The following is a 23,011-nucleotide window of genomic DNA, read 5'->3' on the forward strand; positions in this document are numbered from 1 at the left end:
TCTACAAAAAGGTAACTCACGGCGAATTCTGCACCCAGAGGCCACAGAACATTGGAGCGAGGGAGATTTCTGTTCCAGAGAGACCTGCAAACCTCTCGCAAAAGGTCCTTCACGCCGAGGACTGGTCGCTGGGACTGGGAGCTGAGTACAGCCCTGCCGCGGCCACGGCACCGAGAGGAAAAGATCCGAGCGGGCTTCAGGGATGGAATCTCCAGCGGCCACGTGGGTCCTTCCACCCACAGGTGACGGAGGTCGGTGAGAGGGTCTCTTTGGTGGGTTGAGAGGGGAGTAGGGTGCCCCCATAACTCAGGCCCCCTCGGGAGGCAACAGCAGAGACGGGAGCAGACCGGGGCTCCCCAAGGAGCCTGGATCCATTGTTGAAGGTCTCTGCATAAACCCCCTGAGGGAACTGAGCCTGAGAGGCGGCCCTGCCCCCACCTGAGCACCTGAACTTAATTTCACACTGAATAGCAGCCCTACCCCCGCCAAAAGCCCTGAGGCTGGCAAGCAGCATTTGAATCTCAAACCCCAAGCGCTGGCTGGGAGGATCTGGAGGCGAAGTGGGTGTGAAGAGAGAATATTCAGAAGTCAAATCACTGGCTGGGAAAATGCCCAGAAAAGGGAAAAGAAATAAGACTATAGAAGGTTACTTTCTTGGGGAACAGGCATTTCCTCCCTTCCTTTCTGATGAGGAAGAACAATGCTTACCATCAGGCAAAGACACAGAAGTCAAGGCCTCTATATCCCAGCCCACTCAATGGGCTCAGGCCATAGAAAAGCTCATAGAAAATCAAGTTAGAGAGGTGGAAGAAAAGCTGGGAAGAGAAATGAGAGACATGCAGTCAAAGCATGAACAGCAGATCAGCTCCCTGCTAAAGGAGACCCAAAAAAATGCTGAAGAAAATAACACCTTGAAAAATAGGCTAACTCAATTGGCAAAAGAGGTTCAACAAGCCAATGAGGAGAAGAATGCTTTCAAAAGCAGAATTAGCCAGATGGAAAAGGAGATTCAAAAGCTCACTGAAGAAAATAATTCTTTCAAAATTAGAATGGAACAGATGGAGGCTAACGACTTTATGAGAAACCAAGAAATCACAAAACAAAACCAAAAGAATGAAAAAATGGAAGATCATGTGAAATATCTCATTGGAAAAACAACTGACCTGGAGAATAAATCCAGGAGAGACAATTTAAAAATTATGGGACTACCTGAAAGCCAGGATCAAAAAAAGAGCCTAGACATCATCTTTCATGAAATTATCAAGGAAAACTGCCCTGATATTCTAGAACCAGAGGGCAAAATAAGTATTCAAGGAATCCACAGATCACCACCTGAAAGAGATCCAAAAAGAGAAACTCCTAGGAACATTGTGGCCAAATTCCAGAGTTCCCAGATCAAGGAGAAAATATTGCAAGCAGCTAGAAAGAAACAATTCAAGTATTGTGGAAATACAATCAGGATAACACAAGATCTAGCAGCTTCCACATTAAGGGATCAAAGGGCGTGGAACAGGATATTCCAGAAGTCAAAGGAACTAGGACTAAAACCAAGAATCACCTACCCAGCAAAACTGAATATAATACTTCAGGGGAAAAAATGGTCTTTCAATGAAATAGAGGACTTTCAAGCATTCTTGATGAAAAGACCAGAGCTGAAAAGAAAATTTGACTTTCAAACACAAGAATGAAGAGAAGCATGAAAAAGTAAATAGCAAAGAGAAGTCATAAGGGACTTTACAAAAGTTGAACTGTTTACATTCCTACATGGAAAGACAATATTGGTAACTCTTGAAACTATTCAGCATCTGGGTACAGGGTGGGATAACACACACACACATGCACACACACACACACACACACACACACACACACACACACACATAGAGACAGAGTGCACAGAGTGAACTGAAGAGGAGGGGATCATATCTTAAAAAATGAAATCAAGCAGTGAGAGAGAAATATATTGGGAGGAGAAAGGGAGAAATGGAATGGGGCAAATTATCTCTCATAAAAGAGGCAAGCAAAAGACTTTTTAGTGAAGGGAAAAAGAAGGGAGGTGAGAGAAAAACATGAAGTTTACTCTCATCACATTCCACTAAAGGAAGAAATAAAATGCACAGTCATTTTGGTATGAAAACCTATCTTACAATACAGGAAAGTGGGGGATAAGGGGATAAGCAGGGTGGGGGGGATGATGGAAGGGAGGCCACGGGGAGGAGGGAGCAATTTGAGGTCAACACTCATAGGGAGGGTCAGGATCAAAAGAGAGAACAGAAGTAATGGGGGACAGGATAGGATGGAGGAAAATATAATTAGTTCTTACACAACACTACTATTATGGAAGTCATTTGCAAAACTACACAGATCTGGCCTATATTGAATTGCTTGCCTTCCAAAGGGAAGGGGTGGGGAGAGAGGGAGGGCAGAATGGCAGACAGGGGCAATTAGAACGCTTGGTGTTTTGGGGTGGGGGGAGGGGACAAAAGGGGAAAAAATGTGGAACCCAAAATTTTGTGAAAATGAATGTTAAAAGTTAAATAAATTAATAAAAAATTAAAAAAATTAAAAAAAAGAAATTAAGTGAAATATAAATAATTATACTTAATGCAAATTTGGATGTTTGTATTTCTGTTCAATATTAATATTTCATTAAAAAAAATTTTAAGGTAGTGTAGCAGCAAGTACCCTTGACACATCCAGGATTGCCTTCTAGCACAATTTCTTTGATATGCTTTCTAAAAAGAAAGCAACTTTAATCACATACATCAACAGAAAAAAGACAAGCAGAGAAATAAAAACCAACAGACAGGACTTCTGTCTGATCATAATCAATACATACATCACAGATCAACAGACAGAACAGTAAGACCATTACATAATGCATAGCTACCAGAGAGAGAAGCACCAACATCTAGGTTTTCAAAAGGAGGAGGAATGGCTATCCAGAGTGTCATCTGGCACACAAACCTTCTTCCAAAGAAGTCCCCAAAGCCTCACCTTTGTGTGTGTGTGTGTGTTTGTGTGTGTGTGTGTGTGTGTGTTTTCACAAAAAAGGTGTGGGACTTCCTACAAAACAAGTCTTCCCTAATCAAGTGTCCCTTAATGGGCTCACCTGAGGTTTATTAAGTAGGAAAAGGTCTAACTCTCATTAACATTACTGGTAGTTGAACTCAGATTAAATACAGTGCCCAGTTTTTGTCCTAGAAAACATGACGAAACATACTACCTTCTTTTAAGTGTAAAGGTGAAGACGTAAAAGGTTCACATAATGTCAGAGTTGCTACATTAATCAATTTTATTCACTTTCCTCTTTCTTGCATGGGGGGAGGGGTTCTACTGGTTTTGGGAGTGGTGGAACATATATCAGCAAAATCAGAGTATCTAACAGTACAGTCATACCTCAGAGATATTGTGAGTTCAATTCCAGAACACCACAATCAAGGAAATACTGCAATAAAGCAAGTCAAATTTTTTGGTTCCCCAATGCATATAAAAGTTTTGTTTACACTATACTGTAGTCTATTATGTCTAAAAAAATGTACATACCTTAACTAAAAAAATACTTTATTGCTTAAAATAAACCTATCATCTGACCCTTCAGTGAGTCATAATCTTTTCGACTAGGAAAGGGTCTTGCCTCGATGTTGATGGCTGCTGATTGATCAGAGTGGTGGTTGCTGAAAGCTGGTGTGACTATGGCAATTTCTTAAAATAAAACAAGAATGAAACTTGTAACATCAATTGATTTTTCCTTTCACCAAAGATTTCTCTATAGCATGCAATCCTGTTTGATAGCATTTTACCCACAATTTTGAACTTTCAAAATTGGAGTTAATCCTCTCAAACCTTGCTGTTGCTTTGTCAACTAATTTTATATGATATTTTTCAACATTATTGTGTCTCAGAGAATAGGGAGGCACAAAGAGAGGGAGAAAGTTGGGGGGAATGGCTAATTGGTGAAGCAGTCAGAACACACAACTTTTATCAATTAAGTTCTCCATTTTATATGGGCATGGTTCATGACACCTGAAAACAGTTACAACAGTAACAGTAAAGATCACTGACCATAGATCATGATAACAAATATAATAATAAGGAAAATGTTTGAAATATTGTGAGAATTACCAAAATGGGACAGACAGGATGTGAGCACACACTCTTGGAAAAATGGCATCAATAGACCTAATGATGCAAGGTTGCCACAAACCTTCAATCTGTAAAAAACAAAAGCAAACCACAACGTCTGAAGAGAACAATAAAGCGAACCACAATAAAATGAGGTTTGTCTTACAAAAGGTGTGGATATATCTTTTAAAAATAAACACAACGATATTCATCTATTTAGTTGTTGAAGTATCTTGAATGTATTTAAATATCAAACGTATACACAGAAACATAACATATAAGTCACCTGACACTGACTCTGAACACATATCTAGGCATTTTCGGTGGAATAGTTTCCAGTCATGGTCCACATTTGTTGCATTGGTTGCCAGCTGTTTCACTTTAGTTATTTTTAACAACAGAGTTTTGTTTAAGCTGCCTTTTCTAACCATGGATAAATTTTTTTTAGTTACATTGATCTTGAAAGGTTTATGGTATACAGATTTGGTCTATTGCATCCCAGCATGGTTTTGATTTAGGAAGTCTTTTTTTCAGTGTCCTGTGTTCATAAGTAACTGCATCCTTCTCAGATTTCCAGTAATTGGGATTTTTCACATGGTTGTCAAGCAGGAAAGTGTAGAGGAATGTCTGCTTCAAAGCCATGCACTCTTGACATAGTGTTGCTCTATGATTGAATGGCTGAAATCGTCATATCACAGGTGTGAACCATATAAAAACCAGATGCTTGGTTAGTTTTCAAATACAACAATTTGTGTTTCTAAAAATTCAAGTTGATTACCAGCATTAAGTTATAGAACCTGAGGACTTATATACACAAATAAAAAGATAAGAGATCACAGAACCAAAATCGCATTTGAGCTGTTAATATGAATTAGACATCACACTGTCTACATGGTTAAACACATATCATGTAAGAGAAGTTATATAACATATATCCTTAAAGAAAGGGCTATCATGAGGAGAAAGTGAAAGAGCAGCTAGGTGGCTCAGTGGATAGAATTCTGGCCTAGAATCAGGAAGACTTCTCTTCCTAAGTTCAAATCAGGCCTTAGACACTTAATAGCAGTGTGAATGAACTGAAGAAGGAAAATGGCAAATCACTCTAATATTTTTGCCAAGAAAACCCAAAATGGGGTCACAAAAAGTTAGACACCACTGAAATAACTGAACAACAACATGAGGAAAAGGGATCAAACTTCTTTTGTTCCAGAGGATAGAACAAGGAGCAATGAGCAAAAATTATAATGAAACCTATATAGGCTTAATATCAATAAAACATTCAAGCAATTAAAGCTCTCCAAAAACAGAATGGGCTGTCTCAAGAAATGGTAGGTTTCTCTCAGTGGAAGTCCTAAAGCAGAGCCTAGACTTCTAGTTGAGCATTTGCTATTTAGTCATAGTAAGGATCCCTTTCAGACATCGCTTGGACTAGATGACAGCTGAAGTCCTTCCTACTGCTCAAATTCTGTGATTCTTTGAAATGCTAAGGGCATCATGTTTTGGTTCATAGTTATTAAGTCTATATATTTCATTTAAATATGAAAAAGATGCCATATCAGCAGGACTTATACTTAGAGCAATTTTCTTGCAGAGTGATAAGGAGATTGCTTTGCCTCATCCAACCTTGATAAAGAAATCCTGGTTTAGTAGAAGAAATACAAGACATGGGTTCTGATCCTGATTCAACTACTAACTAGCAAAATGACATTGGGTAAGTCGCCTAATTATGGTGGCCAACTGTTCTAAATTGCTAATCTAAGCAGGTAAGCACAGATGAAAACTAACTAGTATTGCCTTTGACAAACCATAGGCCCACCAACCACCTACACATTCCTAATTCTTCAAAGTAGATTTGTTAGAAAGGAACTAACACCCTGGTGCAACTACTATGGTCTTTTCTTCTCAAGAAAATGTCTTTCTTTAGAGTAGGAAAATGGAGCATGAACAAGAAGTATGGCAATCATATAACCATGACTTTCCATGATAGTCCATAAGTCAAGAAAATAAAGGATGCTTTTAAAAATGCTACAATGTGGTTTACTAGATCATGGTGCTAAACTTTCAGATAACTATTACAAGCAAGAATATGCTGGAGCCCGCTAGTACCAGCACCTAATTGTTAAATTTTCATTGTCAGCATTTATACCTTAGAAATCAATAAACATTACAAGTTAGGGCTTGATTTATTGTTTTGTTGATTGCTTAGACATAAGAAATTGATGGAAAAAAATATTAATAATACAGATTAATATAAAAGCATGTAGTATGTTTACTTTTTCCAGAGCTGGATATTAAATATTTACCAGCATACCTCTGATAAAAGATTCAGAAAATAATTCAAATAACTATTTTTAAATATTTTTATGCAAGGAGGTTTAGACACAACAGACACCACTAGATGACCCATTTAGCCAAGGACTAAAAGTCTACATGTGGTCATGACATGCTTCTTACCTGTTCTAAAGAATAAAGGCAATGTCACAGAATCAAAGAATCTCACAGTAGGAGAGGACCTCCATGGCCACATAGTTCAACCTATGCACAAAAAGGAATCCCTAGAACATACTTCATAAGTGATCATCCAAACTTTGATTGAAGATTTCTAATGAGTGGGAATGACTATCTTATGAAAGATCTCATTCCACTTCTGCATAGCTCTAATTCATAGTTTTCTCCTAACATCCATGAAAATATGCCTCTTCGCATATTCTACCCATTGCTCCTGCCTTTGCCTTTGGGGGATTAAAAAGAACAAAGCTAATACTTCCAAAAAAAAAAGTCTTTCAAATACATTAAGAAAGCTGTCATATTCCTCCTTAGCCCTTTTCCAGGAAAAGCACCTCTAGTTCCTTCAACTTACCTTTAGGCAGCATGGACTCAAGGCTCTTCACCATTCTGATTGTCATCTTTTGGAAACTCTCTAATGCTATCTACTGCAACAAGGCATTCAACAAAAAAGACAGTGTTATATTGATGAAACTCTTCTGTTATGTTCCTAAAGATAATCTCAGCTTTTGCTTTAAAAATGAACAAAAAAATTACTTGAATTTTATGTGTGTATATCTTTAATATTATACACATTTCAAACAGATCACTCAGACTGCAATGAAAATAACTGCAGTTTATGCACCAATATCTGTTGCAAAGGAAAGAGGCAGAGAAATTCTATAAGAACTAAATTTATCCAAATTAACTCAGCATATGCTTTAATATTTAATATCTGGAGACTTTGACACAGAAGTGGGCATTGGAAGGGCATCAAAAATACATTGGGAGCATCATTCAGCAGAAAAGATTTGCCATAGTCTTATATATTATTCAGAATCCTCAAACCCACATATTATGAATATTTTCTTCAAGAAGGGCATTGGGAGGTATTAGCCATGGTGAGTATAATTTCTAAATGAAATTGATTATATATTAACAGGCAGAAAATGACAAGTGACTGATGTGGGAGTCACTTTCCTTTTTTTTTTAAATTTATTTTATTTTTAATTTATCGACTAAAACAAGCATTTCCATAACATAGTATAAGAAAAAAGGATGACTGCACATGAAACTGCAAATCTATTATGTACAACTTACTATTTCTTTTAAATATATGATAAAATAATCATGTAAATTTCTTTCATTTTCTTTCTTCCTCCCCCACCCTAGAGATGGCTCCCATTAGACACAAATAGGTATATGTGTATATATATGTAAAATTATTCTATACATACTTCTATATATCAGTTCTTTCTCTGAGTCACTTTCAAAAAGAGTAGTCTGTGTATAATCAGGCCCCTAATTTGTCAAAGGAAAGCTCAAAATTAGTATCAAATTAGAATAAAAATTAGAAGATATGGCATTCACATTATTTAAAGAAATTGACACTAAAAGGGGGGGAAATAGATACATGAGAATAGACTATCGCCATTTTTAAAGTGTTTTAAATTGACAAGCCTTTATTCTCACTCCCTCTATTACCTCCATTTAAACAATAATTTCCCTTCCTCCACCCCCCCAAAAAAACCCCAAAAAACAAATAAGGACAGTCAAGTGAAAACTATTCCCTCACTGTCCAAGTTCAAAAATGCAAACCTTATTCTGCATTTTGAGTTCATCACCTATCGGTCAGGAAATGGTCAACATTCTTCCTTTGTTTCTTTGGAATTATGGTTTGTCTTTGAATTGAGTAGAGTTCTAAAATCTTTCAAAATTATTTTTCTTTATAATATTGTTGTGGAATAAATTGCTTTCCTGATTCTGTTCACTTTATTTGGCATCAGTTCATGTAGTTCTTCCCAGGTTTCTGGGAAACTGTCCATTTCATCATTTTTATAGTATAATAATATTCTATTAAAATTATATATCATAATTTGTTTAGCCATTCTCAAATAAGTAGGGACCTTTTTTAGTTTCCAGTTTTTCATGACTATGAAAAGAATTGATTTAATTATTTTATACACATGGGTCCTTTTCTTCTTTCTTTAATCTTTTTGGAGTATAGTCCTGGAAGTGGTATAGGGGGTCAAATGGTATACATAGTTCAATGACTTTGGGAACATAATTCCAAATTCCTTTTTCGAATGACTGTACTAATTCACAACTCCACCAACAATGAATAAATAATAACAATTATTATTATAATAATAGCTTTTCTGTAACAGCTACTACATCAGGCACTGTGCCAATGCACTTTATAAATATTATCTCATTAGATCCTTGCAACAACTCTGCAAAGTAGGTGTTATTATTTCACAGATATCAACTTCACAGTTGAGAAAACTAAAGCAAACCAAGGTTAAGAGTCACATAACTAGTCAGCTTCTGAGACCAGATTTGAATTCAGATCTTGCCTCCAAGCCCAGTACTCTATCCACTATACCACTTGGCTGCATCAGTATGCCTATTTTTCCACAGTCCCCTCCCACATTTGTCCTTTTTGGTTTTTGTCATCATTTTTTATTTTTTGGGTATAAGATAGAACCTGGGCTGCTTTAAATTGAATTTTTCTAATTGTTAGTGACACAGCATTTTTTCCTGGTTTCATGGTTGCTGAAAGCTTGGATTTCTTCCTTTCAGAACAGCCTGTTCCTTTTCTTTGGCTCCTAACACCTTCCAAGAAATTTACAGATATAAGTTAGTTGAAAGCTTAGCACAGAACCTGGCACATCACCAGAACTTAGCAAATGTTTATTGACTTGTTGACACAACCAAGACACCAAAAAAAAAAAAAACAGAATTCATTTCAGCCAGCAAACACTTAACTTCCTCACCAAGTTTAGAAAACTACTAGCAACGAGCAACAGATTTAAAATATAAATTCATTCATAAACTCTTACGGAGAAGAAATGGTAGATGATTATAACCAGTAGTTGTCACAAAAAACATCAAGAAAGTTCAAGAAAAATAAGTTTATAAAAAGCTTGGCAAGAGACTCATAAGTCATGTTATTTCAAGAGCACTCATGAATGAGGCAAAAAGGAAGAAAATGAGCAGATAAAAAGCAAAAATATTTCAATAACAAACACTTCCATCAATGATATTAGAGCAATCACATTTGCATACTAATGCATATGAGAAAGTAGAAACGGTACCAAGGAAAACAAAGATGGAAAGAAAAGTTGTACTAGATCAAGTATACACAGATACAGAGGTGATCATTTCCAGGGATCAGTTCTTAAGCTATATAAAAGAGGGGAAGATGCCAAATACTTGGAAAAAATAAGACATCATTACTATAAAAAAGCAGTAGAGAAAATATGAGTAACTACTGACCCATATGCATTACAAAATCTTTTTCAGGGTAAGTTACATACATATCAAGAACATATTTGTTGAAGGTAGGAAATGAGAACAGGTGTTTTTGCAAATATATTCTGTTGTTGTTCAGTCATTTCAGACTTTCTGTGACCCTATTTGGTTTTCTTGGTAAAGATACTGGAGTGGTTTGCCACTTCCTTCTTCAGCTCAATTAACAAAAGAAGAACTGAAGTAAACAGGGTCAAGTGACTTGCTCAGGGTCATATAACTAATAAATGTCTGAGGCTGGATTTGAACACACAGGAAATGAGACTTCCTGGTTCCCAAGCCCAGTGCTCTATTCATTGCATCACCTAGCTGCCCCCAAATATATTCTACACCAGAAGAAACAGCAGGATATAGTAGATAGACAGCTAGCCTTGGAGTAAGAATGAATTAATGAATGAAAAAGAATTTATTATTCACTTACTATGCACTATGCACTCTGCTAAGCATGGAAATGGAAATATAATAGTGAAGATGGTCCATGCTCTCAAGGAACTTACATTCTAACAAGAGGAAACAACACATAAAGTTGAGTAGTGGTCAGGGAGGAGTATTTTGGTTCAAAGTAACAGGAATAGAGAGTAAAGCTATAAGAGAGTAAACTGATACACTCTTTCCAGTAGTAATGGCAGCACTGATTCAATTGTAGTTCCAGAACCAGAAGTCAGGAAGAAGGGCAATAAGGAGACAAGATAGCTGGCAAAAAAATGGCTGAGAATACAGATGAAGCTATCCTGACCTGATATGGAGAGCCATAAAGGGCACTCATCAGTCAAGAAAGTTGGGAGTGGGGGTAGTGTTGTATGGGGAAAGTCCAAAAGGAAGTTCTTTGGAGGCATGGTCTCTGGTCAGAGAAACAAGAAAGCTAGCAAGGAGATGCCTCGGGAGTAAAAGAAGACCTGGGTCCAACTCTCACATTTGACTTATACTGGTTGTGGGATCCTGGACAAGTCTTTTAATCTCTCCATGTCCTCACACAACTCTCTAAAACTAGTTACAGAAAAGGTAAAGATTGCATTGGTAGGTGAAGTTCTTCACCAGGAATTCTTTATATCGATAAAACCACTGGTCCAGTCCAAAAAAAAATTCTCTATCAGACCATATCTTTACAATCACATAACTAGTGTAGAAAATATAACATGGCACTGTGCTTTTTTGCAGATTATAAAAGAGATCTCATAGAACGGAATTATACTGATTGGACCAAGTTCCAGAACAGCAAGCTCCAAGTCTGCTAAATGAGATGCATAATCACTCAAGATTTCAGTCTAACTATCCATATGTGAAGAATGTCTTTTTGTCTAGACTAGAGGTTCTTAAATTGTCCACAGAAAGATTCAAGGAGTTCATGAATTTGAATGGGGAAAAAAGTCATTATTTGCATTAACTTCTAACTGAAATTTATTTTTTGCTTTGATTATATGAAAAATATTATTCTGAGGACTCCATAGACTTCACCAGGCTTCCAGACAGGTCTATGATACAAAGCTGAGAATCTTTGGATTAGACTCTAGAAGAAGGGAGGGGAGGAGAGAGGAGTCACTAGTCAACAGAGGAAGAAAAGGAAACACTATCTTTCTATTATCATAGCTAGATACCTTTCTAGACTTATGACACAGCTAAATGCAAAACTAAATGGTTTAATAAGATGAGGTTCTAAGGAAAAAGATCACAAGCCTGGTACAAAGGTATGTTACACTAATAGTGATGGAGTATTTCAATTATCCAAAAATCTGCTGGAAATCTTTTGTGAAAAGCACAGCAGTTAAAAAATTCTGGATTTCCCTCACTGAAAGTTCCATCCTTTAAAAGGCAAAGGAACGAGTAAGGAGAAGTTCTATTCTATATATGATTCTCACCAACAGGGAAAAACTGGTTGCTGAGACAGAAATCATGAGAACTTTGGAAAGAAGTAAACATTCCCTGCTAGAGTTTGTAAAGGAAGAAAAGCCAGCATTGTCTGACATGAAATTTACATATTAAAAGATCAGATTTCAAATGGTCATAGGGAAAGACAAATAAGTAAGATTTCATAGACTAAAATTCTACGGGGAAAGTTTTAAAAATCAGGGGCTGCAGATGCAAAGGGAAATTATTCTGAGAAGGAAAAATAAGATGGGATGCACAAGGAACTCACCAAGCAACTTAGATATTTTAAAAAGTAGTATGGAAAAGCAAGGTTATGTAAGAGGACAAATATAAGAATGTGGAATACATATTTTTAAGTCATATTGAAGCAGAGAGGAGGGTAAAAAAAAAAATCCCTGCTCACAGTGGATGTGTTGATGATAAATGACAATAGAGGGAAGGAAGGCAGAGCAGCTCAAGTCTTAGTTTACTTCTGTTTTTTTCTACAAAAGAGATCACCTTTGCCCAGAAAATAAGAGAACAAGCAGAGCTAAAAGGGCACTGACAGGCAAAATAAGTAAGAAAATTGTAAGAGATCTCCTAGCTGCCTTTGAGGAATTTGAGTCAATTGGCCCATATCAACTACCTCTCCTGGTCATGAAAGAAGTGGGGGATGTGACTGCTGAATCACTGTTGGCCAATTAACAAGCATCTATTAGGCATCTCCATGTCAAACTCTATGCTAAGTAGTGAAAAAGGAGAGCATATCAGGCTAAGGGGACAGTTAAGGAAAAAGTCTGGAGTCTGAAGACGAAACATCATATGCAAGGAAAAAGGAGGCCAGTGTCACCAGATCATAGAGTACATGAAGGGCAGTAAGGTACAAGAAGATTAGAAAAGCAGAAAGGGATAGTGTTATGAAAGGCTTTAAAAGCCAAACAGAGAATTTCATATTGAATCCTGGAAATAATAGGAAGTCACTGGGATTTACTGAATAGGGAGTCAGAACCAAGTTTTAGGAAAATTAATTTGACAGTTGACTAGAGTGTGGATTAGAGAGGGAAGAGACTGGAGGTAAGGAGACCAACCAGAAGGCTTTTGCAACAGTCCAGGGATGAGGTGATAAGGACTTGCACCAGGGTGGTGACAGTGTCAGGGGAGATAAGGGGACATATAAGAGAAATGTTATGAAAGTAGAAATGTAGAAACAGCTGTCCCAAAATAGCAGCCTCTGGTCAGGCACAAACGTTAGATCTCTACCAGGGCTAATGCTGAGAGTAGCAAGTTCACCTCCTACAATTACAGAACTTATGTCATTAGATGGATAAGAGAAAGTAAAAATGTAAAGGATTCTGCACAAATACAAATGCTAGTGAATAAAGCCAAAAAAAAACCCCTAGAAATAATTCAGCGACAGACTCACATTAGTTAAATGTACTCAGCTGACAAGCTTGTTATTGAGAGTCAGCAGCCCAGGACCTAATCAAGCTGCGAGGCTATGTAGCAGCAGCCATGGACCATCAGCAGCACATGTGCCTGAGGATATCCCCAGCATGCTTGATGTTGCTCTTACATCACCTTTAAAAAGGGCTTGTTCTCTGTCAATAGAAGCCAAAACACTGAAAAAATGTTTCCAGTCTTTTGTTGCCTTAGTGGTAGATGACAATTTCTATGGTTCATGTGCTAGTCAATATAGCTGGAGCTCAATGAAAATAGTCTTGTCCATTATGTTTTTTTCACCTTCATGTTTTATTTTTTCACCTCTTAGAGAAAATATTTCAAAACTATGTTTCTTGGTTCTGTTGACAATTAAAAAAAAGTATGTAAGAAAAAAAAGAAATGCAGAAATAACAGGACTTGGTAAATGATTGGATATAGGAATGGGGTTGGTGTAAGAGAGAGCAAGAAACAGAGATGAGATGAACAGGCACTGGTGAAGTAGAAGAAGGCTCCCAATCAACTGAATGAAGCAGATCACCTCTACCTGATCAACTGCTGCTCTGGGCCTTTTCCCCATTTTAATGACAAACTGCTTTGGCTCAACTTTGATCATCCATCATCCTCCCTGACCTTTTTCCACTCCCAACCCTCTTGCAGATCTGACTTTTCTGATTGCTACTTCTCTGGGCATGCCTTCCCCTAGAGTTTTTTTGAATTGTGCTTTCATTAACTAGCTCCTATCTTCCACATTATACTGAATCATCAGCCTGTCTGCCCTTAATGTGATTACTTAGCTGTATGTATCTCACAAATAAGAGAAACAGTGTATCTCTATTTTGGACAGGAAAGCATTCAAGAAATCCTGTAATACAACCCATTGTACAGAGAAAGAAACTGAATTCTAAAGCAGATAAATGACATTCCTATGACAGAGTGACAGTAGCAAGTTCACTTGAACCAGTGCTTAAACTTAGGTCTCCCACTTCTCAATCCATTGATAATTCTACTATATCATATGACTCTACAAAGTGCTTTGCGAATGAGTGACCAGATTGTTTCACCAGTAGATCATTGTATGAATGTGTGTATATGATTATACTTGTGTACAAGTGTGTATACACACACATATACTAATGTGGCCAGGAGTAGACACTACTACTATGTCCAAATGGTCATTTATCCCACCTGGTCCCAACCACATTTTAAATCAACTGGAGCCACTGGAGCTTCCTGGATTCTGCCCATAGGACCCTATGCTCCAATGGGGGTGGGATTTCAACTTACCATTCTTGGTACCAGGCTTCCACATCACTTACTAGCTTTTTCAGAACAATGTAGTTAGATGGATAACGTTGGATTTGGAGTCAGAAAGATGACTTCAAAGTGCCTTGGACATTTATTTAGATATGTGACCCTGGACAAGTCAATTATTATCTCTCAGCCTCAGTTTCCTCATCTGTAAAATGGGGATGATAATAATAACACCTATCTCACACAGTTGTTGTGAGGATCAAATGAGACAACAGTATATGTAAAGCATTTTTCAAACCTTAAAGAGCTACGTAGATGGTATGAAGATGATAACACTCATGTCTCTTCCCCAGTCATCCTACTCCAGCCCTTCTCTGGAAATTCCTGGGTCTCTGGGCTCTGACACATTAGTTTTTGCCTTACTTTGCCTAGAGCAGGCCTCCATTTCTAGTTATTTCTAGATCAAGCTGCCACCACTGTAGTACCCTACCTCCTTTCTACTTTCCCTTTATGTTTTGTGCTGTTCCATTAGAAGATGAGCACCTTAAGGGTTTAGACTGTTTTGCTTGCTTGGACTTATGTCCATACTCAGGAAGAGTTGGGTACAATTTATATTGAACCTGTTTCTAATTTATATTGGCTGTGTAACCCTGGGCAAGTCATTCAGAATGTTCAAAGCAACACTATAAAATCATAAATTGTACAATAATAACTAACCTGCATTAGTTGAGAGGGTTTCCTCTATCATGGAACCTATAGGTCCAGTCCCTTACCATATACACATATGTATGTTATGTCTACATATACATGTACACATGTGTGTATTGTGTTGCATGTGTGCATATACATGTCTTGCATGTATGTATATGTGTATGCACATGCCTATATACATATATACCACACATAAGTATACCCTACCTAAACGTCTTAACTGGTTCCAAGAAAACACATTAAATAATATTTTCAGGGTAGTTAGTTTCACCAGCACTAAGTTATAAATGAAGAAATAACCAAATGAAGTCACAGCAGGATCTTGTGACTTTGGGGTAGTAGGATGTTTATATCAATGACGGTACAATAAAGAGTGCTGGGTTTGGAGTTAAAGAACCAGAGTTTGACTCCTGGTTCTGGCCCCTTAATACCTGGGTAACCTTGAGCAAGTTATTTCAATTCTCTAGGCTACAGCAACTTGTGTGTACAATGAAGGGAATGGACTAAATAGCCTCTGAAGTTCCTGTAGCGCTGAATCTATGATCCCATAACATCGGTCAAGGCAACACATGAACTTACTCTGAGATCAATGATCTCTCTGGGGTACTACACTCTCTGCCCAGGCAGATCACATTCCACCCATACCTTTTTAACTAATGTAGTTCTTGTTCGTATCTTCCCCTAAACCCTACATAGAGGATGTACCCAATATAATGGAGGATTTTCTTGTATTCTTTTAAAATTTCATGAGTACTAATGTAACAGTTGTAATTCCCCAATTACCTACATGACTGGCTCACCTACATTCTTCATCTTCCATATTATTAATACCTTTTATACACATGCAAACAAAATTTTATCATGGTTATTTGTATGCTTGTCTTCTCCTAATAAAATGTTAAGCTTGAGAACCAGATATTTGTTGTATCTGTGTTGCCAATACCTAGCACAGTGCCTTGCACCTAGTTGTTCATCCTTAGTTTTCAGAAAGGACTGATGACATCATAGGTGGATGTCTTGACTCAAATGTAAATTGGATTTAAGAGAGGCAGAGCTGCACAAAGTCATTAGCCTCACTCTCCCCAAGTCATCAAAGTCCAGTGGTAGGATAAAAGTGAAGATGACTGGAGATGGCCTCGGATGCAGTGAATGACCTTGCCATCTTCCATGTCTAACAAAGCTCTAAGATGACTGCTTCAACTGTCCTCATGGCCACTGGGGGACCATTCCACCAGGGGAAGTCTTCATATACTTGAGGCAGATATTCCCTTAATTCACCTACGTGTTTGAGGCTTGTCAGTTACCCTCAAACTGGTTTAGCTAGTCTACTGAAATGGTTTTACCAGGGTGGGGCCACTGAGCATGTTACAACTTCTTGGAGTCACAGGTGAGATTTGTACCTTGTAGGAACTAAATAAATGCTAGCTGAATCATACATACAGGGTTACTTTCAGATGTCTTAGTTAAGTTTTATACGTTAAAGTTTAAAATATATGTGCTGTTGAACAATGAACTAAAATAAATTTGCTACCATTTAGTAAACAGGTTTGAAGCAGAATAGAAAAAAGACAAAGTAAACAAGCATGAAAAAAAAACCCAGAAGCTAAATTATTGATCTCCTATAAAACAGGCCTCATTGAGCCTTCTCCTCAATGTCAAAACAAAGCCAGAAAAGAGAATACTCAAAATACTTCTATTCAAAGCTAAATATAAGGTATAATGCCATAAGGAGGACCGTAACAGTTCTCATATATATATGAAACTAGGCAGAATGTGATAGGAGCAAACAAGAACTCCAGACAAAGAGCTTAAAGAAAATCTGAAAGAGACTCTCTTAGGCACCCCTTTTGCTGGATCCTCCTCCAAATCACGCTGTCTAACTGTAGGGTTGAAGTTGGGGGTGTTGAGGGGTGGGGAGGGTGCAGGGGAAAAAGGCTGTTCCTTTCTCCTTCTAAACTACTTCACTTGGTGATCACATCAGCCCCCATGGATTATCACCTCTATGCTGACGATTTTTAAATCTACCCATCTTGCCCCAACCTCTCTGCTAACCTCCAACTTGTATCTCTAACTACCTTTCAGGTGTCTCTGTACGTCCAATAAACATCTTAAACTCAATATGTCCAAAACAGAACTTACGATCTTTTCCCCTAACTCCCGCACACACCTTCCCTGTTACTGTTGAAGGCAACACCATCCTCCCAGTCCCTCAGACTTGCAACCTAGGAGTCATCCTGGATTCTTCAATATCTCTCACCGTCCCCCCATCCAATCTGTTGACAAGGCCTGTTGATTTCACCTTGGTGACATCTCTCCAATATGCCTCCTTCTAATATTGCCCCCACTCTAGTGCAAGTCCTCATCACCTCAGGCCTATAGCCTGCTGGCACAACTACCTGCCTCAAGTCTCTCCCATTCCAAACTATCCTCCATTCAGCCACCAAGATTATTTTCCTAAATTGCAGATATAACCAAGTCACTTCCCTAACTCAGCAAACTATAGCGGCTTCCTACTTCCTCCAGGATCATGTGCATGTTTGGTGTTCAAAGCCCTTCATAACACAGTCTTACCTTTCTAGTCTTCGTACATCTTATTCTTTCTTCCAGTGTCACTGGCCTCTTGGTTGTTGCATAAACAAGATGCTCCATCTCTTAACTCTAGGAATTTTCTCTAGCTGCCTTCTTTGCCTATAATATTCTCCCTCCTCAATTCTACCTCCTGGCTTTCCTGGTTTCCTTTAAGTCCCAACTAAAATCCTTCCCAATAAAAAGGAAGCCTTTCTCAATTCCTCTTAATTCTACTGCCTTCCCACTTCAAATTATTTCCTCTTTATCCTGCATACAGCTTGTCTGTACACATATGTGGCTTGTCTCATTCAATTGTGAACTCCTGGAGGGAAGTGATTGTCATTTGCCTCTTTTTGTATCTCCAGTATTTAGCTTAGTGGCTGGTACATAGTAGGTGCTTAATAAAGGAGGGGAGGGGAGAGGAGTGGAGGGGAGGGAAAGGGTGGGAAGGAGAAGGAAAGAAGGGAGGAAGGAGAGAGAGGAGAGGAGAGGGGAGGGGAGGAGAGGGGAGGGGAGGGAAGGAGGGAAAGGGAAAGGGGAAAGGGCAGGGAAGGGGAGGGGAGGGGAAGGGAGGAGGGGAAAGGGGAAAGGGGAAAAGACAGGAGGGAGAAGGGAAGGGAAGGAGAGGAGAGGGGAGGGGAGAGGAGAGGGGAGGAGAAGGAAGGGGAGGGGAGGGGAGAGGGGAGGGGAAGGGAGGGAAGGGGAGAGGGGAGGGGAGTGCAGTTTTTAATTACTAAAAAAAAAGGGAATGGTTTCAGGGGAATTGGGTCATGGAAGAAGAAAATATGTCAACAGGCAGAGATGATAAATGTTTCAAGCAGAGGGAAGAACCTACACAAATAAAAGGAGATTGGAAAAGCAGGGCAAGTCTGAGAAAAAGATCAGATGTAGAATTGGAAGAGGGATCAGAAATCATCTAGCCTAGTATTTTCATTTTATTGACAAAGAAACCAAAGTCCTGCATGGTTAAGACACACAGGTATAATATAAGAGAGAATTTTAAAAAGCATTTATTAAATGCTTACTATATATCAAGAACTGTGCTAAGCCTGAGAATCAGAATTCAAACTCAGAACTACAAACTGAGTGTTCCTTTCACCACATAGTCACCTCTTCTGGGGAAGGCCAAATGAGATCTTGGAAAAGATGGTAGCACAGTCTGGCTGGAATATAGACTATGAGAAGGAAAGAAGTGTGAAATATGGCTAGAAACACTAGCGTCAAATAGAAGGCCTTAAAATACAAAACTAAGGAGTTTGTATTTTGTTTTCCAAGTAAGTGAGCTCACAGAAAGGTCCTTGAGCAAGGTAATCGTGGTCAGATCTATACATTAGGAAGATTATTTTGGCAGCTGTGTGATAGATTCAAGTCATTTTGTTGGTTACATAAGCAGAGATTAAAGCATAGGGCACAGTTTTATTAATATTTAAGTTATATGATCAATAACTACAATCTATATGATGCTTCAAATTATCTTGAAAATATTTCTACACGTTGCAACTTTTTTTAAATCTAGTTTGTAGGTGATTACATTGGCAATTATATAACTAAATTATTTTCAACCAGAATCCAAAAAGCATTTAGGAACAAGAGTGACAGTTGTTAAATGTCAAAGCAAACATAAAAAATAATTATTAAACTGTGTTTAATTGTTTGCAATATATTGGGTCTTTCATTATATTTGTTTTAGAGTGCCAAGTAACAAAAATGTAGAGCCTGCATGCACAAAACTATTTAATACTTAATTATAAATTTCTAGGGCACATTTCATAAGCAAATTAAATCAGTTTGTAAGCATCATTTTGAAGAAAAAAACTATTTTACTAAACTCAGGACTACAAAAATTATTAGTAACATGTGGCATTAAAGAGAGGGGTTTTTTGTTTTTGTTTTAATTGCTAGGCTTTAGTATTTTACTATTAGATAAATGATTTAACAATTTTCCTTGAAATGTAGGGTCAAAAAGTTCAAGCATTCTATTTCCATTTAGCTAAATTCTAAGTAATTATTCTTAAAATTCAAGCATTCTAAAGCAACTTCCATCTCCTTACACTCAGTGGTCCATAATTAAAATTAAGTAACTGCTGAACATATTGGGAAGTTAGTCTAAAATACGACTCTCAATAATTTGGACTATTTACTTAACATTACATTTATCAAGACAAATCCCATTGTAATTGTTTTCTTCTGTTTCCTCAACCATATGCCATTATGCCATATAATGTACTTTTTTTTGCACTTTAGAAAGCTCAGTATCTTACTTAGAAACAGCTTAGAAAATTGGCATATGGCCTATTTGCAACTGATACTAAAGCTTAAATACCTTCCCAACAAAGTTACACTAACTTCAAAATATTCTAGGCTCAACCATTAAAATGTTTTTGTTTCGGTTACAGCACTAATGAATACCAAATGTTAGAATTTGTTTTAGCTGGTCTAATGCATTAGGGATTTCACTTAAAAGAAAAGGTTGGATCAGCTCCCCATTATGTAACTGAGAGCAGATCTGTCCAAATGATACTATGCACTAATACATATAATATTTGAAAGATTTAATACTTAAGTTTAAATTAAAGCATAAAAAAGTTAAATTCAGAAAGTCTATTCAATAAATTGTCCTATTTTTTTTTCCTGCAGAAAAATAGCAAAACCTTGCTTTCTGTTTTCCACATGGAGACTCTCTTCTTTAAACTGGATAAACACAACCTTGATTGCTCTATCCCCTTTAAGTGGGGTGAGAATACTGTATGTACTTCCTTACAAATGTAAAAAGAATAAAAGCTGCTGTCTAAAAGAGGAAGAAAAACACTCTTCAAAGTATTTATAGTCCATTAAGGCTTGGCAAACAGCACCAATTTGACAGGACTTTCAGGCGTGAACTTAACAAATTCTCTTATCCATCATTGTTATAGAATGACTCACTGTGAATAAGACATGAGGATTTCACATTCAAATGCTGGATCTTCAAGAGGTAGTTGAGATAAATGCGTCTCTCTCTCTCCACATTTTTTGATTTAACAGAAAGAGACTGTCCTTTTAGAAACATCACCAAAGTGTTCTTTTACAAAGGATGGGAAACTAAGTAATTATTGTCCATCATATACAATCTCAGGGAGCAGAAGGAGAGGCAGGGGAGATGCCGGGGGGAGGGGGGAGGAGGGAGGTGGAACAGCATGTCCCAAGATGAGTTAATAATTAGTGGAATAGGAAAATATTCCACAACAAAACCATTCTGAATTCTGGACCCAAATACCCAACTTTTGGACAGTTCTTACTATTTGAAGTTTGTACTTTCATAGGGTAAAAATCCCCCTCTATAATTTCCAACCACTATTCCACAGAAAAAATCTAATCCCTCTGTAACATGATAACCCTTTAAGTACTTAAAGACAGCTCTCATGTCCCCCTTAAGTCTTCTCTCCAGATGAAATACCCTAAGTTATTTTAATATTTTGATAATTGCATTTCAATGTAATTCATTTCCTTTGTGATTATATTTTATTTTACACATTTAAAAAAATTCTGAGAAAGAGGCCTTAAGTTTCACCAGACTGCCAAATGAGTCCATGATACTAAAAAGATGAATAATTCCTGTCCTACTAGGTCTCCCTCCTCAAATCTCCTTTCTTCATCAATCCTCCACACAGATGCCACTCAGAGGGATTTCACCGATAGAAGAAATAGAAGCAAGGCATATTCCAGTATATCTAGTTCTTAAACCTGTAGTACTAGTTAAGCTCTGACCATGTCACTCCCCTACTCAATAGGTACCTCCACTTTCTCTCCTTTCATTCTCTTACAATCCAGCTTCTGATATAATCCTTCCACTGAAACTGCCCTCTCCAAAGTTACTAATGATTTCTTAGTTGCCAAATCCAATGGTCTTTTCCTTAATCCTTATTCTTCTTGACCTCTCTGCAGCCTCTGACACTGTTGATCACCATCTTCTCTCTAGGTTTTCAGAACACCATTCTGTCCTGCTTCTTATCTAACCATTCTTTCTGTATCTCCTTTGCTGAATCCTATTCCAGACCACACCCCATAACTCTCTAGCATGTCACTAAGGGTTCAGTCTTGGGTGCTCTTCTCTTCTCCCTCTATATTACTTCACTTGGTGAAGTATGGTATAGTATACATCACCAATTCTATGCTGATGCTTCTCAAATCTACCTCTCTTGGCCCAAACTCCTCACTGACCTCCAATCTTACATCTCCAACCGCTTTTCAAACATCTCGAATTAGATATCTAAGCAAACATCTTAACGCAATATGTCCAAAATAGACTTCACAATCTTTCCCCCTAAACCTTCCCCACCTCCTGCCTTTGTTATTACTATAGAGGGCAACACTATCCTCTCAGTCCCTCAGGCTCCAACTTAGGAGTGATCATGGACTCTTCTTTACATCTCACTGCCCCTCCTCCCAATCCAATCTGTTGCTAAGGCCCGTTGATTTCACCTTTATAAAATCTCTCAAATTCACCCCCTTCTTTCTTCGCAAACTGCCACCATTCTAATAGAGGCCCTCATTACCTCAAGCCTGGAATATTGTGAACTTGTTGGTAGGTCTGCCTGCCTCAACTCTTTCTCTGCTCTAATCCATCTTCCATTCAGCCACTAAAGTGATTTTCCTGAAGTGTGGCCCACTCACATCACTCTACTACCCTAATATCTCCCTATTGCCTCCAAGATCAAATACAAAATGCTCTGTTCAGCATTCAAAGACCTTCATACTCTGGGTCCCTTCTACCTTTCCAGTCTTTTCATACCTTGAGTGGTTCCTTCATTCTTGAGGAGGAACAAAATAACATCACTGTGCTAGAGGCAAGTTACAAGGCATCCAACTATGACTGATGAGACCAATACAAGCTCGGAATGCTCTACCACAGGTCGGGCACAAATAGTTCATGTGAATGGTTTTTTGATTTGTGTGTCAGTTGGATTTAAATGAGGCAGAGTTGCCCACTCTCTCTTCCAGAGTCATCACAGTCCAATGACAGAATGCTGTCAAGAGACCGATGATGACTCAAGATGCAGTGGATGACCTTGGTATCTCCCATATTTAACGAAGCATTAAGTGTTCCACAGTGCCTGTTTTATGGCCATCATGGCCACTGGAACAAACTGTTCTCATCCACTCATTCCAACAGGGGGAGTCTTCACATGCTTGGGGCAGACACTCCCCTAACTCACTGATGTGTAGGGCGTGTTCAGGGAAAACTAGTACCTCTAGTGTGAGGACTGCTGAGGGCTGCTTTCCATCTTTGGTGTCTACC

At 38.0% G+C, this 23,011-nt stretch overlaps 1 protein-coding gene and 1 pseudogene across 4 annotated transcripts in view; one reads left to right on the top strand and one right to left on the bottom strand.

Annotated features, from left to right (window-relative positions):
- Positions 1 to 23,011, bottom strand: part of DISP1 (dispatched RND transporter family member 1) — a 265,708-nt gene that overhangs the window by 173,807 nt on the left and 68,890 nt on the right. The window lies entirely within an intron of this gene.
- Positions 5,827 to 13,249, top strand: LOC140523142 (LYR motif-containing protein 4 pseudogene; annotated as a pseudogene).

The sequence above is a fragment of the Notamacropus eugenii genome, chromosome 2 (assembly GCF_028372415.1).
Source record: "Notamacropus eugenii isolate mMacEug1 chromosome 2, mMacEug1.pri_v2, whole genome shotgun sequence".
Taxonomy (NCBI): Eukaryota; Metazoa; Chordata; class Mammalia; order Diprotodontia; family Macropodidae; genus Notamacropus; species Notamacropus eugenii.